The 15,834-nt window shown below is 46.5% G+C and overlaps 1 pseudogene; it reads left to right on the forward strand.

Moving 5' to 3' along the window:
* LOC120059780 overlaps positions 1-15,834 on the forward strand; it is a 76,132-nt pseudogene that overhangs the window by 12,683 nt on the left and 47,615 nt on the right.

The following is a 15,834-nucleotide window of genomic DNA, read 5'->3' on the forward strand; positions in this document are numbered from 1 at the left end:
GGTCTGGGAAGGGGAGAACCAACTAGGAGGACGGGGGTCTGGGGAGTGGAGACACAACTAGGAGGACGGGGGTCTGGGGAGTGGAGACACAACTAGGAGGACGGGGGTCTGGGGAGTGGAGACACAACTAGGAGGACTGGGGTCTGGGGAGTGGAGACACAACTAAGAGGACTGAGGTCTGGGGAGGGGGGCCCACCTAAGAGGACTGGGGTCTGGGGAGGGGGGCTCAACTAGGAAGATGGGTCTGGGGAGTGGAGACACAACTAGGAGGACTGGGGTCTGGGGAGTGGAGACACAACTAGGAGGACGGGGGTCTGGGGAGTGGAGACACAACTAGGAGGACTGGGCTCTGGGGAGTGGAGACACAACTAGGAGGACTGGGGTCTGGGGAGGCCCACCTAAGAGGACTGGGGTCTGGGGAGGGGGGCCCAACTAGGAAGATGGGTCTGGGAAGGGGAGACACAACTAGGAGGACTGGGGTTTGGGGAGTGGAGACACAACTAGGAGGACGGGGGTCTGGGGAGTGGAGACACAACTAGGAGGACTGGGGTCTGGGGAGGGGGGCCCACCTAAGAGGACTGGGGTCTGGGGAGGGGGGCTCAACTAGGAAGATGGGTCTGGGTAGTGGAGACACAACTAGGAGGACTGGGGTCTGGGGAGTGGAGACACAACTAGGAGGACGGGGGTCTGGGGAGTGGAGACACAACTAGGAAGATGGGTCTGGGGAGGGGGGCCCACCTAAGAGGACTGGGGTCTGGGGAGGGGGGCTCAACTAGGAAGATGGGTCTGGGGAGTGGAGACACAACTAGGAGGACTGGGGTCTGGGGAGTGGAGACACAACTAGGAGGACGGGGGTCTGGGGAGTGGAGACACAACTAGGAGGACGGGGGTCTGGGGAGTGGAGACACAACTAGGAGGACTGGGGTCTGGGGAGTGGAGACACAACTAGGAGGACGGGGGTCTGGGGAGTGGAGACACAACTAGGAGGACTGGGGTCTGGGGAGGGGGGCCCACCTAAGAGGACTGGGGTCTGGGGAGTGGAGACACAACTAGGAGGACTGGGGTCTGGGGAGGGGGGCCCACCTAAGAGGACCGGGGTCTGGGGAGGGGGGCCCAACTAGGAAGATGGGTCTGGGGAGGAGAGGCCCAACTAGGAGGACTGGGGTCTGGGGAGGGGAGGACAAACTAGGACTGAGGTCAGGCAGACAGGAGGCTGTATGTGCTTTGCTTTAGTTAGGTTTGAGGGTCAGCAGTATGCATGTAGAGAGGAATATTGTTCCAGCCCTTTCCCTTGAAAGGGGCAATCTGCAGTTGCTACATACATTTTTTGACATACTGTGGGGAGAACAAGTATTTGATACACTGCCGATTTTGCAGGTTTTCCAACTTACAAAGCATGTAGAGGTCTGTAATTTTTATCATAGGTACACTTCAACTGTGAGAGACTGAATCTAAAAAAATCCAGAAAATCACATTGTATGATTTTTAAGTAATTAATTTGCATTTTATTACAGGTGATATGCTGGTAGAAATGAGGTAAAACAAACCTGCATATCACCTGTAAAAGCTTTACTCCACACGCAAAGACGCATTCAAAGCTCTCCCCCGCCCGCCATTTGGCAAATCAGACAATAACGCTATCCTCCTGATTCCGGCTTACAAGCAAAAACTCAACAGGAAGTACCAGTGACGCGCTCAATATGGTAGTGGTCCAATGAAGCAGAAGCTAAGCTACAGGACTGTTTCACTAGCACAGACTGGAATTTGTTCCGGGATTCCTCCGATGGCATTGAGGAGTTTCCTACATCAGTCACCGGCTTCATAAGTCAATCGACGACGTTGTCCACACAGCGACCATACATACATATCCCAAACAGAAGCCATGGATTACAGGCAACATCCGCACTGAGCTAAAGGCTAGAGCTGCCGCTTTCAGGGAGCAAGACACTAATCTGGACGCATATAAGAAATCCCGCTACGTGCTCGGACGAACCATCAAACAGGCAAAGTGTCAATACAGGACGAAGATCGAATCCTACTACACCGGCTCTGACTCTCGTCAGATGTGGCAGGGATTGCAAATTATCACGAATTACAAAGGGATACCCTGCCGAGAGCTGCCCAGTGACGGGAGCCTACCAGACAAGCTAAATGCCTTCTTTGCTTGCTTCGAGGCAAGCAATGCTGAACCATCCGTGAGAGCACCAGCTGTTCCGGACAACTTTATGATCATGCTCTCCGTAGCCGATGTGAGTAAGACCTTTAAACAGGTTGACATTAACAAGGCTTGCGGGCTAGACGAATTACTAGGATGCGTACTCAGAGCATGCGATGACCAGCTGGTAAGTGTCTTCACTGACATCTTCAACCTCTTGCTGACCCAGTCTGTAATACATACATGTTTCAAGCAAACCACCATAGTACCTGTGCCTAAGAACGCCAAGGTAACCTGTCTAAATGACTACTGCCCCCGTAGCACTCACATCTGTAGCTATGAAATGCTTTGAAAGGCTGGTCATGGCTCACATCAACATCATCATCCCAGAAACCCTGGTCGCACTCCAATTCGCATACCGCCCTAACATATCCACAGATGATGCAATCTCTATTGCACTCCATACTGTCCTTTCCCACCTGGACAAAAGGAGCACCTAAGTAAGAATGCTGTTCATTGACTACAGCTCATTGTTCAAAACCATAGTGCCCTCCAAGCTCATCACTAAGCTAAGTATCCTGGGACTGAACACCTCCCTCTGCAACTGGATCTTGGACTTCCTGACCCTCAACACTGGAGCCCATCAGGGGTGCGTGCTCAGTCTCCTCCTGTACTCCCTGTTCACCCACGACTGCGTGGCCGCACACAACTCCAACACCATCATTAAGTTTGCCGACGGTGGTAGTCCTAATCACAGACTAGGATGAGACAGCCTATAGGGAAGAGGTCAGAGACATGGCAGTGTGGTGCCAGGATAACAACCTCTCCCTCAACGTGGGCAAGACAAAGGAGCTAATTGTGGACATCAGGAGATGGAGGGCCGAACACCCCCCATTCACATCGATGGGCTGTAGTGGAGTGGGTCGAGAGCTTCAAGTTCCTCAGTGTCCACATCACTAAGGACCTATCATGGTCCAAACACACCAACACAGTCATGAAGAAGGCACGACAACTCCTCTTCCCCTCAGGAGGCTGAAAAGATTTGGCATGGGCCCTCAGATCCTCAAAAAGTTCAACAGCTGCACCATTGAGAGCGTCTTGACTGACTGCATCATCGCTTGGTATGGCAACTGCTCGGCATCAAAGCGCAAGGCTCTACAGAGGGTAGTGCGTATGGCCCAGTACATCACTGGGGCAAAACTCCCTGCCATCCAGGACCTCTATACCAGGCATTGTCAGAGAAAGGTCCCTAAAAATTGTCAAAGACTCCAGCCACCCAAGTCATAGACCGTTCTTTCTGCTACCGCACAGCAAGCAGTACCGGAGCGCCACGTCTGAGAACAAAAGGCACCTGAACAGCTAATACCCCCAAGCCATAAGACTGTTGAACAGTTCATCAAATGGCTAGCCGGACTTTTTACATTGACCCCCTTTATTATTTGTTTATTACATTGACTCCCTGGCACTGGCTCTATGCACACTCACTAGACTCTACCCACACACTCATACACACTACACTGATACTCCAACACACACACACACACACACACACACACACACACACACACACACACACACACACACACACACACACACACACACACACACACACACACACACACACACATTTTTTTCACACTTCACATAAGCTGCTGCTACTCAGGTTTATTATATATCCTGATTGCCTAGTCACATGGTCAGAAGTCAGATGCTCAGTTTCCATGACATGGTCAGTTTTGCTGACTCATCAGACCTGGCGTCCCACCGGAGTAGAACCTTTGTCTGGTTACAGCAGCACAGCTAGACGTCAGGACAACAGGCCAACACTGATCTCATTGTTTACGGTGCCACTGGCTTCCAGGTACCCACTGTGTGAGGTAACCTCACTTGCTATTGGAGACAATAGTGCGCCCTGTGGCAGCCAGTGGCCAATCAATCTTGTATGTTCAGCCAACCACATCCTGATTCCTGACCACTAAAGATTGGCTTCATTAACTGAATCAGAGAAAGGGGGGTTGAGTTAAATGTCTGGGATTCATATTTTAAATGTGAGCTTTATATGTATTAAAGCAGGAAGTCTTTCCCAACATGTGTTAGGTGTTACTTAGCAGCTACTTCAAAGCTGTGAGCAGTTGAGTGCTGGCTGGTTCCTCCAGCAGAGAACTGGCTGTCTGTCCACTTCCTCCCAGTCCAGGAAGAGGCCAAATAGCATGGAGAGAGAAAGACCAGAGATAACCCACGCCACTGACACCAAGCCATACTTCTACTTCTATTTTGGGTCATGGGACAAAAATATGTTTTCGATAAAACTCTAAAAGTGCAGTTTGGTGTACATATCATTACACTATACAAACCACAAACTGCTGTCATACAGGTATAGCTAGCTAGCTCGTGTGCAAGTGGCTGTAGACATTCATATGCAATGTTTGCAAGGTTAATGTTGAGTGAATGTTTGTTCGTGGGCATAAGAGCTGAGCTTTTCAGTAGTAAGCATTTCATGGCCACAGAGTGTGGCGTGAAACCAGGTGAATTCACAACGGTTTGCTTTGATTTCTTTTCATGACGATCCCTTTGGAAACTGGGCTCCTGGCTGGGTAGTGCTTTGCCAGGCTCAGTGACTTAGCAGGAGACACTGTTTTTCCTCCAGACTGAAGGTCCTTTGAGGCGAAAGGGCAGAGCAGGGCAGAGCCCCTTGCACGCAGGTGAACCATGTGTCTTCATCATGGTCTGGCCCTACACAGAGCCTAGGTGGACCAGGCTCCAGGGCAGTTAAATGAGGGAAGTGTAAATAGAAGTGCAGTGAGTTTGATGGATTCTCTTTGCCATCTGGAGAGTGCCCTTGCTATCGAGCATCCTTGGGACGTCCCTACCCCATTGGAAGTTGACATTTAAAATGGTTAAGGTAAGGGTTAAGGTTAGGTAACGGTCATGGTTAAAGTTAGGCTAAGGGTAGGGTTTAGGGTAGGGATGTCACAAGGATTCCGGATAACACTTACCATCTGCAAAGAGCGGTTCTCAAAGGAGACTTGGCTAAACTGTTTATCTGTAAATTGAAGTCTCCATTTCCAGTGGTGTTTCTTCTTTAACTGTGGGCTCAAGAATAAGCACTGCCTGTAGGCTGTTTGTTATACAATAACTCATGTACTGTATGAATGCAGTAAATGCATGCTGTTAAGTTACATTGATAAGAGCGATATTTGTGTCCATATGTGAGCTGATAGGGTGAGCTTTTTATGAAGGCTCAGCCTCATAGCAGGCAGCACACATAGTGTACTTTTCCTAGCACCTGACTCATCCTCTTGACACATATTGATATATATCCACATATCCAATTCGAGCCCAAACCAACACGGCTTTTGGCCGACGATTTGAAGGTTAGCTACATCAACAAACATGCCTTGGTTACAGGAAGCCCCTGGCTGATCTACTCCTATACATCACTTAGTGAAGTATACAGATTAGACTCTGTGTCTCAGTGATCTAGACCCGTTGTGGTTGTCAGATCTGTTTCCTTATTTTTCTTTTTGAGATTTAGGGGATTATGATGACAACCGTATTTGCCAGTGTGATGATTAAAATGTGTAATAGCTTATCCTTTGTTAATGGCTCCTTCCTCAATGCTTCTTCAATGCTTTTCGTCATTGCACAGAAGCTGGGAGAGATTGTCCATTTACAAATCTAAGTTTTGCTTACATTGTTGGGTTCAAATGCATGTTTTGCTAATTCCAACTGAGCTTACTTCAAAATGGAGGCAGCTAGCTGTGTCCGTCTGTATTCCACGTGTTGCATGTATGTGCTTCAGCGCTTGGCCCCTGTGAGTATTGCTGTGCTCAGAGTACTGATGAAAAGTGGGTCATTGTCTGCAGAAGTCATTAACATGTGATCCGGTCCCTCTTGTGCAGCAGCACAGCCGGGAAAGTCAGTGGTCTCTCTCCTCAGCGCTTGGCAGCAGCTCCCTGCTCCCTGGATGGAGGGGACTTGGCATCTAGAGGGGCCACAGAATATTATCCTTGACAGGCCCTCCAAAATCTGGAATTCTCCATTCATTTCCTTGTTGAATTCATTACTCCTCATATTTGGATCAGCTCTCTCTCTCTCTCTCTGCATCTGCAATTGTAACAAACACACTTTAACGGATCAAGTTTCTTCTGTTTCGATGGAAAATGAAAGTGCTGTGAGCGAGACACTCTGAGCTGAGCGCTGGAATCCGGTGATTGGTTTTGCAGAGCTTTTTCTGATCCCTCTGATTATGAACAAAGTAAATCACTTGTTTCAAAAAGAGCTTGAGGGGTTAAACGGAGACAGATAAATCGTTGGTGGTTCATCACTATACCAGCAAATTCCTCCTGCTCACTAGAATACACTCGTCCAAACTATCTGCATCCAGAGTGAGACAAACTGCCATATCAACTAGCAGACCTAACACAAACTGTTTTGGTCCATTTGATAAAGACTCTCTGTACTAACACTGGTATGTGAGATGTTTCCCAGCTTCCTCTGTTCTTTTTCCCCTCACAGTCCTTGGCTCCCCTAAAGACCTGGTTACCAAAGATGTCACGGAAACCAGCTTTGCTGTCTCCTGGACGGCAGCGCTTGGTAATGTGCGCTCCTACTGGTTGAAGTGGAAGTCGTTGTACACAGAGGAGACAGGGGAGAAGTCAGTCCCCGGAGATATAACGGCCACAGTGCTGGACGGGCTCACTCCAGAGACGCGCTATCAGGTCTCTGTCTACGCAACCTACGACAGGGGTGAGGGGGAGCCGCTCGTGGGTGCTGAGACCACAGATGGTAAGTCACTTCACCTCCCTAATGTTTCCACCACACACAGACTTACTGTGGGACCCTCTCTCTCTGTCTCTCTGTGTCTGTTTCTCTCCTTCTCTCTCTCTCTCGCTCTCTTTCTCTTTCACACATCCTCTCTGTCTGCCTGAGAAGATGGGTTTCTGGGTTTTTCGTCCACAGTTTACCTCAGAGCTGAAAAAAATATATACAGTGGGGAGAACAAGTATTTGATACACTGCTGATTTTGCAGGTTTTCCTACTTACAAAGCATGTAGAGGTCTGTAATTTTTTATCATAGGTACACTTCAACTGTGAGAGATGGAATCAAAAACAAAAATCCAGAAAATCACATTGTATGATTTTTAAGTAAGTCATTTGCATTTTATTGCATGACATAAGTATTTGATACATCAGAAAAGCAGAACTTAATATTTGGTACAGAAACCTTTGTTTGCAATTACAGAGATCATACGTTTCCTGTAGTTCTTGACCAGGTTTGCACACACTGCAGCAGGGATTTTGGCCCACTCCTCCATACAGACCTTCTCCAGATCCTTCAGGTTTCGGGGCTGTCGCTGGGCAATACGGACTTTCAGCTCCCTCCAAAGATTTTCTATTGGGTTCAGGTCTGGAGACTGGCTAGGCCACTCCAGGACCTTGAGATGCTTCTTACTACTCCTTAGTTGCCCTGGCTGTGTGTTTCGGGTCGTTGTCATGCTGAAAGACCCAGCCACGACCCATCTTCAATGCTCTTACTGAGGGAAGGAGGTTGTTGGCCAAGATCTCGCGATACATGGCCCCATCCATCCTCCCCTCAATACGGTGCAGTCGTCCTGTCCCCTTTGCAAAAAAGCAACCCCAAAGAATGATGTTTCCACCTCCATGCTTCACGGTTGGGATGGTGTTCTTGGGGTTGTACTCATCCTTCTTCTTCCTCCAAACACGGCGAGTGGAGTTTAGACCAAAAAGCTCTATTTTTGTCTCATCAGACCACATGACCTTCTCCCATTCCTCCTCTGGATCATCCAGATGGTCATTGGCAAACTTCAGACGGGCCTGGACATGCGCTGGCTTGAGCAGGGGGACCTTGCATGCGCTGCAGGATTTTAATCCATGACGGCGTAGTGTGTTACTAATGGTTTTCTTTGAGACTGTGGTCCCAGCTCTCTTCAGGTCATTGACCAGGTCCTGCCGTGTAGTTCTGGGCTGATCCCTCACCTTCCTCATGATCATTGATGCCCCACGAGGTGAGATCTTGCATGGAGCCCCAGACCGAGGGTGATTGACCGTCATCTTGAACTTCTTCCATTTTCTAATAATTGCGCCAACAGTTGTTACTTTCTCACCAAGCTGCTTGCCTATTGTCCTGTAGCCCATCCCAGCCTTGTGCAGGTCTACAATTTTATCCCTGATGTCCTTACACAGCTCTCTGGTCTTGGCCATTGTGGAGAGGTTGGAGTCTGTTTGATTGATTGTGTGGACAGGTGTCCTTTATACAGGTAACAAGTTCAAACAGGTGCAGTTAATACAGGTAATGAGTGGAGAACAGGAGGGCTACTTAAAGAAAAACTAACAGGTCTGTGAGAGCCGGAATTCTTACTGGTTGGTAGGTTTTCAAATACTTATGTCATGCAATAAAATGCAAATTAATTACTTAAAAATCATACAATGTGATTTTCTGGATTTTTGTTTTAGATTCCGTCTCTCACAGTTGAAGTGTACCTATGATAAAAATTACAGACCTCTACATGCTTTGTAAGTAGGACAACCTGCAAAATCGGCAGTGTATCAAATACTTGTTCTCCCCACTGTAGATGTAGGATATAAAAATACCCCACGACCTCGGAAAATCTATCTATATAACTGGAACGAGCCTATATAAAGCACCTGGAACAAATAGGAGATCCAGAGTGGGTCATATTTGTCTGATGACATTAAAGAGTGTGTCAAGATGGTTTGAGCCCTTGAAGAGATTGGATTTGGGAACAGACCTTATTTTCGTAAATACACCATGAGCGTAAAGCTTTCATAGTCTTTATAATCCAGGAGTAGATAAAAAAGGTAAAAAATAATATGAAACAACTTCAGGTCTATCACCCTGACTGTTGAAAGCAGTGACCCAGGCTTTAGAGTTATGCAGGAAACTTCAGCCCCGTTCTTGGGCGCATGATGTGGAAAAAGTGAGATACGGTGACATTTCCGGCTCATTCTTTGAGCTTGGAGATAACGTCAATGCTGCTGGCATTGAACTGATCCATCTGAACAGCCAACGAGATGCTTTTGTAATCAGGGTGACGCGTGTGACTGCGTGCGTTGGTGCATGCTTGTGCAAGCATGTGCACGTGTATGTTATGTCCGTATATGGCCATGACGCAATGCGCCACACCTGCTCCCAGTTATCAGGGGAGATTGTGGATTCGGATAGACACAGGAGTAGACAGTGCTTCCCCTCTCCTCGCAATACAGCGACCCACTGAAATGAGAAAAGCACATTGACGGAAACTCTCCCCGATTGGGGAATTCATCCGCTGGTTAGCGAGACAAAATGTGCTAATGGAAAATGTGTCTCTCCATCGTTTTGTTATTGATTCTGGAAAGCGGGGCAGGTGCAATTTACACCGAAAACAACCTTGAGGCACCTCCAGAGGCTCGTATGGTTTATATCTATGGTCACTAGCCCTGCGGGTTCCTCCACCAGAACCACCAGCCCTCTCTCTGTCTCTGTCTCTCTCCCTCTCTCTGTCTCCGCTAACAGGACAGGTCCATTTGGATCAAACCACGCAGTGAAAACTTGGACAGGCTGCATTTTTCCATCCATAAAACTCCTCTCTCTGAAGTCTAGCTGTCTGAAAATTTTCCTGAGCTCGTTTAGGGGTTTTGGCAATTCACACTTGTCCTTCCTGCACCAAAAACACACTGGGGTCATAGTATGGAAAGATAAAACACACAGTGGGTACAACCCACCACCTCAACACAATCTAGTAAAGCAGAGCCTGGTCAGTGTATGGTCTGACTGGGAAATAAAACTATGTTTGGATGGATTTGTGTTCACAAGCATATGGAAACTGAACAGATACCGCTGTGAAAACCTTGGAGGTATCCAACCGTGTCAATGTTTAGATTGCCCAGAAGAAGCCATGGCTTCGTACCATTTTGAAATGTAGGCAGCAATTTGGCATGCATTCCAATTCTACTTTCTGCTCAAACTCGCAGCATGATACCAAAATCAATCCATCAAGCATTAATTTTCTTTCATTTGTGTTCCCAGTGTCTGCAGCCGGAAAAGTTGTCGTCGTTTCCGAGGAGACGGAGAAGAGCATGAAGGTGACATGGCAGCCTGCACCCGGGAATGTTGTCAACTACCGGGTGACGTACAAGCCGGCGTCGGGAGGGCGACAGCTGGCCACCAAGGTGCCCGCTGGGACCACCAACACCATCTTGAGACGCTTAACACCCATGACCACCTACGACATCACAGTGCTGCCTGTGTACAAGCAGGGAGAAGGAAAAGCAAGGCAAGGAGTAGGAACCACACGTACGTTGGTTTATCATTAACCACAACTGAACTGTGCTCTGTGCTGCTTACGTTAGCTTAGGGGAGTCTTGTACAGTAGTTAGTCACTGGAGGGTTATGCAGACTCATATCAAGTACTTATCATCATCAACTACTAAATCTTGCATGAAACAGATGCTTGCAGTAGGATAGCCCAGGAGAGAATGGGTCTCCAAATAGGCAGCTAAGAACTAGGATTTTACTAGTAATTGTAATAGTTTAGCCACATTTTACTTCCACTTTATATTCTTCTGCTTATATCAAATCTTAATTTTCTCTGTTCCAGTGTCACCGTACAAAGCCCCTAGAAACTTGCAGACCTCCGAGCCTGCTAGGACCAGTTTCAGAGTGACCTGGGACCCCGCTCCAGGGGAGGTCAAGGGCTACAAGGTCACCTTCCACCCCATTGGGAATGATATAGACCTGGGAGAGCTGCTGGTCGGACCCTATGACAACACTGTGGTTCTGGAGGAGCTCAGGTAGGCTTATCCTTGGACTGGAATGTAAAGTATATCAGATGGACTGTCACATGTAATGTATTCATTTGCACAGGTACTGTAGTTTGAGCTATGCCGCATTTTCATTAGTTCAGCAATTTGTTGTGTCAGTCTATCAGTCATATCTCTCAGACAAACTGACAAACCTGTTGAGATGAATGAAGTGTAACTGATTTAAGTTTGTCTCACAGGGCTGGTACCAAGTACACAGTGAGTGTGTTTGGGATGTTTGAGGGAGGAGAGAGCCAGCCGTTGGATGGAGAGGAAAAGACTACTCTGTCTGATGCCCCTGAACCACCACCATATGATGGAGGTAATGCCTACTCTCAAACCCCTACATAAATAATCATAGCCAGCAACAGCAACACAGCACTACACAGGAGACTACACTGGAAATAATTGATCTTATGCACAGCCAATCAACAGGCGTGGGCACGGCAGCCATGTTAAAAAGTAAAGGGTCATGCGTAAGGTAAATATTTGTATGCAGGAATCGTATATATAAAAAAAGCTGTGATCCATTTTAGAGGCAAAAGCGAAATAACACATTTTCCTCAAAGAACCCAACAACCCTAATGACCTATAAGATTTTTTTTATTGTTTTATTAATCTCCCTCATGATACTTAAGACCTTATATATATATATATGTTGTGTCTCCTGCGTCCATAGCCAAAGTGGGGGTATACATTTTTAATCCCTCTCCCCATAAAAACAGATGAGTTGCCCTAAATGCCTTTCCTCAAAGCTAATTGTCTCACCAAATAACAGATTTAACGACTGTTCCATCTGTTGGCTGCTTGCTTTTTTCATCACTTTGGGTTCCTTTTTCTGGATCCTGCGGCAGCTAAGAGCAGTAGAATTGAAAAAAGGATAAGCTGTTTGCAATTACAAGTGTTTTACAACCTACCGGGTGTGAGCGCGTGGCGTGGCGTGGTGCAGGGCAGTGAGTGAGAGGAGAGGAGAGGAAAGCGAGAGAGAGAAGGAGGAAAATGTTATGTGTTTGATGGAAGGCTCCAGAGAGGCCAGTCTGACCCTCAGCTGACTGGAAGGCCTCCTCTAATAGGGAGCAGATACAGTGACAAGACCCAGTCAGCCAGTCAGTCAGGCAGCCACCCACCCACAAAAATATAATTTAATAAAGGGGGCAGAACACCCCTTCTACACCCATTTCCACCTTTCTCCTTACCCTGTACTCCTCAATTCAGTCCCCCCATCCCCAATCCTGGAGGAATGAGAGTAAGAAGGGAGTGAGGAGAGAGGGATTAGGTCTGAAGTAATCCGTTCATCAGCCTCCCTCAACTCTGAAGATATTTTACACCAGACAGTAATGGAAATTCTTGTCTCCTTTTCCACATTCAAAGTGTTTTTTCCTGTAAATATTAGATAACCATTCTTTGAGTCACAGATACATTTGTGCTGTAACGCACAAGTAAACCAAACATTGAATTTACAGTGCCATAAACAGAGACTGGATGTGAATTTATTTATTTGGTGAAATGCATATTGCAGTCAAAGGACAACATCTGCCGTGGCCGATAAAACTTCCCCATGTAGTCTCGCCCGATAGCCTTAGATAATTGTCTTTATTACGACTGTGTAGCTAACTAAAACAGCCTGTAATCCGAACGACACACGGTTCAGCCACTCTAGGACCCTCACACTCCGCTGGACATCTGTTTATCTGTGGGGGGAAGGAAAGACTAGTCTGTAAATCAAACATCATGTAACCTGTTTTCAATTGCAGACAGTGGCAGATTGCACAATATCTGTGTGCGGCTGCTGCCGCGCTTCTGCAGTCTTAACGGACTGGGGACGAGGCCTTCTTCTCATCCCACAGGTGTCTGGAAAACAGTGAGAGCTGTGCCAGTGAGGAATGCACAGTAACTCTCACCAAGGAGACCCTCGTATATCATGTCAGGAGAGCTTCTTTTTGTTGTTCCCCGGGAGAGGCTGAGCAGTGGCCAGTGAAGAACACTCCTCGGACACACAGAGAGAGAGAGAGAGAGAGACAGAACAGTCTCAACTTGTTGGAAGGAAAGAAGACAATAATTATATCGGCACCTGGAAATGAAATGTGTATGATGAAAATAACTTGTAACCCTAAAAATGGAATAGAAAGTGTTTTTACTGCTTGCTTGTAAAGAGAAAGATGTGTTTTTTTTCTTTTTGGGAAGTGTGTGTGATGTTCTGTGAATCCATGTCAACAATGTCATGTCAATGACCTCTTTTCTTTCCTACTCCTTCACCTCTCTTCACACCCATGCATTATTAAACATCTCTGAGCCATCTCCATGACATGTCTGCCCTCATAACTTCACCTGTAATATAACGGAAACTGCATTATAATAACTAGAGCCCATCACTGTTCTCTTCTGTGTCTCTGACCTGTAACCTCTGACCTCTCAGATGTGGTGTGTAAGACCAAAGCCCGGGCTGATATAGTCCTGCTGATCGATGGCTCCTGGAGTATCGGCCGTCTGAACTTCAAGACCATTCGCTCCTTCATCTCTCGCATGGTGGGAGTCTTTGACATCAGCCCTGACAGGGTCCAGATCGGTAGGTTGAACCTCAGTGTGCCTAAGGTCTCACAGGATATGAGCATTCCTGCTCCCTGCTGTAGATAACACTATTGTAGCTCCACTCTCCAGTAATTCTGTAGGTGTTATAATGTTGTGTAGATTTACATGGCATCTGATCTGACAGAGGCTCTCTATGTGTTTCTCCCAGGTCTGGCCCAGTACAGTGGTGACCCTAAGACTGAGTGGCACCTGAACGCCCACAGGACCAGGGCTTCCCTGTTGGAGGCTGTAGCCAACCTGCCCTACAAAGGAGGCAACACCCTCACTGGTACTGTACTTAATCTACATCTATAACCTCAATGCAGACATTACTGTTTTATACTGTTAACGCTATCATGTTCGTGCTTGTATTTGCTACTGAAAAAGGTTCCAGTTCGTAAACTTCACAATGAAAACTGTGCCACTGCTTTGGTTCTTGGCAGCTGAGCTGTTTGTATGATAGCCAGAGGGTGAAGGGAACTGAACTCAATTGTATGCTCCATTATGCAAATAAAACTTTGTTGTTCCTAATAGGCTCACAATGTATTTTATAATAATCTGCATTCTGTTTAGCTGCCTTGTTGGAAAGGCCTCCGAGAAATTATTAAACCGTATAATCAGTGTGATAAATAAATGTTTCTGTCTTCGTTGCAGGTTTGGCTCTGAACTACATCCTCCAGAACAATTTCAAGGAGAATGTTGGGATGAGACCCAACGCTCGTAAGATCGGAGTGCTGGTCACTGATGGCAAGTCTCAGGATGACATCATTGCCAACTCCCAGAACCTGCGTGACCAGGGCATTGAGTTGTATGCCATCGGTGAGTCTCTGCCATCTTCACTGGGAAGTTTTCCTGTTGTTCTATTTTGACTTGATAGGACATCTGACACTCCTTGTATCCATCTCAACTTGAATAATGACAGTTATCTTTGTCGTCTTGAAGTAGCGTGTGAATGCTCGAGTTGCCCTAGAATTATTCCTTACACACTTTTGCCTCACCTTGCTCTAAGACGGGATAGCTGACTTGACTGTTGTCCCTTGTTGACTCCTCCTAGGTGTGAAGAACGCTGACGAGAATGAGCTGAGGTCCATCGCCTCTGACCCGGAGGAGATCCACATGTACAACGTGGCCGACTTCTCCTTTCTGCTGGACATAGTGGACGACCTGACTGACAACCTCTGTAACAGCGTCAAGGGACCAGGTACCTTCAGCCTTCCATTAAACTCCTTGTCGTGACTGTTAATAAAGTGACAGTCTTATTGGCTATGCAGGTTACACCCCTTAGTCTTAATACTAATGCTTAGTGCTAAGGCTTATATTCACAAAATGTTCCAGAGCGGGAGTGTTGATCTAGGATCAGTTTTGCCTTTGATTTCATAATGAATAAGAGGGGAGACCTGATCCTAGATCTTTGAGACTCTTTGTGAATACGGGCGATGATCTCGATCTGTGTGAGGCTGTAGTTATGTAAACAGGATTTAGGTCATGACTAAGAGAGACCCTCAATAGAGTTGCAAGTCTGGAGCACCAGGGGAGACAACACAAGGAGCTGAATGCCAGCCTACCACTGGAAATAATATAGAATCTAGTCCTCTTTCCCCTGATGCTCTATTTTATCCTCTCTGAAATTAGAAATAGTCTGCTCCTTAATCAAATGAATGAGCTGGAACTGGATACTATGTGGGAGAAGTTCCTTTTCTTTTTTCTTTTTTTGAAAAGGCTTTAGACGTGGCGTGCAGCCGTCTGGAGTAAAGAGTCTTTGTCTGTCTGTCAACTGGATTTTCTACTAGGGAGCTGTGTCCAAATCTGTGAAAGACAAATCAAATGCTTGTAAACAACAGGTGTCGTCTAACAGTGAAATGCTTACATACGGGTCCTTCCCAAAAATGCTGAAAGAGAGAAAATAGAGAAATAACAGAAAAGTAAAACACCTAATAATAAAAGCTTAGTAAATACACAATGAGTTATGATAACTTGGCTACATACACCAGGTACCAGTACCGAGTCGATGTGCAGGAGTACGAAGTAGTTGAGTTAGATATGTACAGGTACATATACAGTTGAAGTCAGAAGTTTACATACACTTAGGTTGGAGTCATTAAAACTTGTTTTTCAACCACTCCACAAATTTCTTGTTAACAAACTTTAGTTTTGTCAAGTCGGTTAGGACATCTACTTTGTGCATGACACAAGTCATTTTTCCAACAATTGTTTACATACAGATTATTTCACTTATAATTCATTGTATCACAATTCCAGTGGGTCAGAAGTTTACATACACTAAGTTG

This window comes from Salvelinus namaycush, chromosome 15 (genome assembly GCF_016432855.1).
Source record: "Salvelinus namaycush isolate Seneca chromosome 15, SaNama_1.0, whole genome shotgun sequence".
In the NCBI taxonomy this organism is placed as follows: Eukaryota; Metazoa; Chordata; class Actinopteri; order Salmoniformes; family Salmonidae; genus Salvelinus; species Salvelinus namaycush.